Genomic DNA, 6,000 nt, shown 5'->3' with positions numbered 1-6,000 from the left:
CTCTGAGGAGTTTCACCCACAATGTATAAACAGCTCTATTTCTCTCTTTCTCCTCCCAGACTCAAGACCTCCAACAGAACTTCCCAATATGGCGACGGCATTTTGAACTGCGTCATTCCAAAGCTCTTATACATTCCACGCTCTTCTTAAAACATGCTTTGGTTTGAAAGTTTATCTCCACACAGCCTTAAATCCACAGCTTAAGTTCTTAAAAGGACATTTCTGACTCGTGAGGGGAGGGGATTCTTGTTTAATCACATAAGAAAAGAAAGGAAACTTTTCCCCCCTCCCCCATCAGTCATTTGCCATACCGTATCTTGGCGTATCTTCTCATGTTTTATTCTTGTCTTGTTTTATCAGAGATCTCTTCTCTTGGCAGTCTTTACTCCCCCTCCTTCCTTGAAACATGTGTATTCCTTCATCCAAATTGTTTCTTTTGAAGTTCTTGCAGCTAGTGGCGCGGATCAGGGACAGCGTCCAGGAGCGCCGGAATCCCACAGGAGGGCTTTGTGCCTAGTGCCCCCATCCCCACAAATTCGGGGGTGGTATAGGGCACAGCAGGCAAGGGCAGTCCCCCCACCATCCTGGGGAGGCTAATTACTCCCATCATAGCCTCCAAATTACCTCGTGTGGGTCGGAGAGATGTTATTGTCAGCCATCTTCCGATGCGCCCCCTAGTGGCCCCCCAATCACTGAACGTCATTTTCAATCCCTTATTTGCATATGTGGACCTGAGTGAGAACTTCAGTACATAACACAGTTCTCTTGCATTGCCAATGCCCTCCATGGCCTTGTCATGTTAAGAAACAGTTGGCCAGCTCATTTGGCACAGGCTAGCCCAGGAATTCCTCGGCAGTTTGTATTTCTCCCTTAATACCCCAAATAATCAAAATCCAACCATTTATTAATTTATAGGGATTAGGTGGGGGGGTCCCCTCCCAAATCTATTACAATACTGTTGCACTTGGGTGTTTTCAGGCTTACCACGGGCATTTGTCTAGCTGCTATGAGAACAGGATGGTGATCAGTTGGTTAGAGCATAGTGCTGAAATAATGCCAAGGTTGCAGGTTCGATCCCTGTATGGGACAGCTGCATATTCCTGCGTGGCAGGGAGTTGGACTAGATGATCCACAGGGTCCCTTCCAACTCTACAACTCTGTGATTCTATAACTAGATGGGTCCTTGACCTCATCCAGCAAGGATCTTCCTATGTTCTTAACTATTTGTGCTAACTATGAGCCCTGTTGGCTAACAGTTTCTGGATCACACTATAGGCTACAGAAACTGTTTACATCATTTAGGAAGATATGTGTGCGTTGGCTCTGCTGGTTCTACATGATATACTATCTGCTGACATATGAGACGTCGTTTAAATTCGATCTTGTATCCACTTGGTTAAGTTTAAAGCATAATCTCTGTGACAGTCTTCATGGAGGGGGGATAAACCCCCCGCAGAACAGCCCAGCTTTACCATGAAGAGAGAAGCATGCGATAAGAGAGCAAAAATGTGGGTGACACTGAATCGCTTCCTAAAGATTTGCGCATCATTCTGAGATGTGAATCAAAAACAATTGTGACAGGTGAATGAAAAGGGGGGAAAATTAAGATATCGCTACAAACAAAAGCAGCATTAATAATTCAGGTAAATAAACTTCGCAGTGCAGAAATAAAGTGGGCTGTCAAGGTGATGGAGACTTCCTCAAGTACACTTAGGCAACAGAAGAATGCAGAGAGGTTTAATGTTGTACCTTTGTCAACAAGGGCTTTTTATTTCCCTAATTTCACTTCACTGGTTACGTTCCCCACCCCCACCCGCACCCGGCTTCCTTAGTTTACTGTGGTTCATAACCCAGCCCCAGTAAAATGAGTTTGATTTCCACTGCAGTAAATAAACTTCACTGCAATGTTAAGATGCTAACAGTGGGCTTATTACAATGCAAATTTCCCTCTTTTTATCTGTAATATGCTACCGTCTTTCTATATTTAATGTGCACACAACTAACCCTTCTTTGCTATAGCCATCTTACCTCATCAAGCAAAGCCCTCAGATTTTCACATTCCTAAAAATGCACCTTAAAAATGAAACATTGCATTAGCATTTTTTGTATCTCGTGCTCTTAATAATTTGAGCAGAGTTGGTAGGGCGCAGTAAAAGTGTTGAGATGGTGTACTTAGAGTGGTATAAGGGCATTTGGATCATGAGGCCTACATGGACTTAAGTGGTCAATCCTACCTGGGATCTATGTTAGAAAGGTTGTCTCGAAAGTTTGGACTTTTCAAGGCTGGTGTTATGTCCTTCATTCTTTCAACTGTTGATATTTCCCATCATGACTTAGGGGAAAGCGATTGTCTCACAGTTTTCCAAAAGCCTCTGCGTTGCTTCGTCCTGTGAATCAGGAGCTTGTTAGAGACCTCTCTGTTTCAACAAATAAACTGTCATTGCCATTTTTATTTCAACCTAGGAAGAACGGTCTGATCCCAAACTGCCAATGGTTAATAAGAAAACCTCTGACCTTGCAGCTGGCAGGCTCCTTTCCTCCTTACAGCTGAAAATTTATAGAGGGTTATTCTTCCAGCTAGATTACATTCCAAATTGTCTCAGTCTCCTTCATATTCCTTTGAAAATAAAAGAGTGGGGTGGTTTCGCTCTATATTCCAACACAGTCCTTTTAAAGGAAGAAACTCCCCCCTATTCCATTCCATTCCATTCCATTCCATACCATTCCTCTCACACATGCAGTTCCAGTTTAATGTTAAATTTAATGTTATTAATCCAACCTCACTTTTTATATTATATTTTAACCTTGCATTCTGATGAGGGTTGCCGAATCAGAAATGTAGAAGAAAACTTTGAAAAATCAACTGTAGGCTCCCCTCTCCCCATCATCTCTGGCACTGAATGAAACCTTATCTCAATGCCAACCTTTAAATCCTTGTAGCCGAGGTGTTCCGCAGTTTGTCATCTCATCACTTCTTGCACGCACCTGTACTTTACTCCAAGTAAAGCCCAATTAGCAGGATATCCCCTGCTTCCAGGAATGGATTGGGCGGTCACAGCAGTCATAGTGCTCCATGTAATAATAATAATAATAATAATAATAATAATAATAATAATAAATTTTTTTATTTATATCCCGCCCTCCCCAGCTGAAGCCAGGCTCAGGGCAGCTATGTACCCAGTGCCTTTCCCTGCCCTCGTATTCATATTCCGTAGCGAAGCGAGTGCCAGACCACAGGGCAATCAGCAAGTGAGAACCCGTTCCTCTCCCACCCAGAGAGGAATTCAAAGAATGAGTTCCGCCCACCATTCTTTGTTTACCTTCATCTGTTTCTTCCTGCAGTGTCGAGGGAGACCTCCATTCCTTTTTTAAAAAAATATAATATTTATTCCGATTTAAAAAATTACAAAAGAAAACACTAGATTAAGCAGGAAAAAACAAGACCATGAATACAGACAAGCAAAAATAAAAATAAAAAACCCAGAAAAATACAGGCAATTAAGGGGGGGGGGAAAGAAAAAAGAAAATGGAAAAAAAAATCAAACCTTCCCATAACTTATTTTCCATTTGCTTATTTCTTTGACCTCCTCACACCTCCCTTTTTTGTATTCTAGTTCAATTAGATATTTCAGCAAATCCTTTCCCTCTTTGTTTTTATCCCAATACTTTATCTTAACATACTATAATTTTACATTCTCTTCTTTCACCATAATTTATCTTAATATACTGTAATTTTACATTCTCTTCTTTCACCTATTAACAAACCATTTTTACTTTATTTAATCTTATTTCTCATTAAAATTAATATATTTGAGCTTGATCTCTTAAGAACATTTCCCCTAGGGTCAGGCAGAAACAAGAAGCCTCCAGTGATATTTTTATTGTTCTCATTCTGCTGTGTATGGTTTTAAGTAGGGCTGCTATACAACTTTGTCCAGATTTTTTAGGAATATGTCAACCATAGTTTTATGAAAATTTTGTGCTAGCACAGCTTTTAGATTGATTGGTTCAGTTCTCAGTTGATTGTATTTCATTGATTTTTTTTTAAATTTCCTAAGTGGGTGGTATATAAATGCCATAAATAACATAATAATAAATAAAGCAAGCTGACCACAGGCCAAGGTTAAGTCTGAGGGGTTAACTCAAGGCATGATGAGTATTTGAAGTGTGGGAGAGTTTGTTCTGGGGTAATGAGGAATACTTTGAAACCATCTTGCTAGCACTACATATCTGACTTTTGACATTCTTTTCGGTCTTACAGAGGTAAGCTTGATTATCCTTATGTTTCACAGCTCCACCGCTGGCCCTGGAATGAACAAAACCCCCACAAATATTTCAAAATATACAGTGAAACTGAAGAACTCTCAAAAGAGGCAGCATTTGCTCTATTAGGGCAAATGGGGTCTCACCAGAGAGATTTGGAGGGTGGCAACAAGAGTACGAGCCTTTTCTGTGGTGGCTTCCCAATTGTGGAATGCTCTCCCCAGAGAGTCTCTCCTGGCACCATCACTACATGACCTGCACAGTTAAATCAATTAGTCTAATTGACCAATCTATCTAACATTGCAGCCCTAAATAAAAGATTTCACTGTTTGCCTACACTTTCATTCAAGCAGTCTTGAAACAGGAAGCTGATTCTGAAGGTTGTTTCATTGTGCATCCTAGCTTTGACAAAAAACCAGGTTCCGTGCTTTTTTTAATGATTACAGCTTGATGAAACAGTAGGAGAAACTAAAAATAAAGTAAAAAACACAGGACAAATAAGTACCTGAATTAGGCTTGCCATATCCTAAAAGTGAAAATCCGGACAAAGTTGTTGAGCTCTTTTCTCCCCTTATTCTGAAAGTTGTTGTCAAAATATTGCCCTACTTGCCATACACCTGGGTTTCCCCAGACACAATTTTGCAGTCCAATTCCAAGATGTATGGCAGCTCTACCTGAATGATCAGTGCTGCCTTGATTTTGTTCAGGGCTCTGCTGCCATATTCTCACTGTAGCCAACAGCAAGAGTTAAAAAAAGAAGACATAAGATTTCCCATTTTTATTCTCGCTCTCCAAATGACCGAGCTTAGACTTAACAAAATTCATTAACATTGCTGCAATGAGACAAAACCACAAGAGGTACAACAATTTGTATACTCGCGCAAGCCAGAGTGTTCTCGTGTTTATAAATATTCCTCTATGGAGAGAAGTGTGTGTATTATGATAATTATGCATTACTGCCTCATTAGGAGGAGGTTACATTCATTCTGATTCTTTTTCCCTCTAGAGTATTTTTGATAAGCAAGCACTCTTTTTCTCTCTTTTTTTTTTAAAAAGAAAGTTTATTTAGCACGAGAGTTTACCTGTATGTCTTTGGAGAGCCTGTTATGCTTCCTAACCTGGGACAGATGGCAAATTACATGGATTCTGTGTGTGATCTCAGCTGATTGGCATCTTTTGCAGTTCCCCAATGAGGAAAATGTCTAGATCCAATTAATCAAAATGAGGCTAAAGTGTTGTGAAATAAATGTTTCTATAAGGTCATTTTCAAGAGTCATCATCTAACTACCCAATCTAGTGTCTCCCCATCAGTGTAGTATATAATTTGGAAATGTCACAGTATTTAGATTTATGGCATTAGTGGTTCTCTTGATAATTTCATAATACCAGGTCTGAATTAACCAGTAGGTTAAGTATGGCACAGAGTAGAGCTCCAGTAAAATCAAGGATCCAGCCAGAACCCAGTAATCTGAGAGCGCCCTGACGTGACAAGTGTAATTACTCTGCTTCCTGTGATGGGCTGCTCTGAGATTTCTTAAAAGTGTAAGAGAAATGTTTTTATATGCCCGTCGCTGTGAGAATCTTAATAGTGAATAACTGGAAACTGGATAAAATTTCTTCCAGGTCAGAATAGTTACAGAAATTAGTTGAATATGCAGAGCTAGCCAAAGAAGGGGAAAAAATGGAGACAGTGAGAGATTTTACTTTCTTGGGTTCCATGATCACTGCAGATGGTGA

Source organism: Podarcis erhardii, assembly GCF_964252035.2.
Source record: "Podarcis erhardii genome assembly, chromosome: 6".
Lineage (NCBI taxonomy): Eukaryota > Metazoa > Chordata > Lepidosauria > Squamata > Lacertidae > Podarcis > Podarcis erhardii.
The sequence above is the reverse complement of the archived record's forward strand: the minus strand, read 5'-3'. Positions refer to the sequence as shown.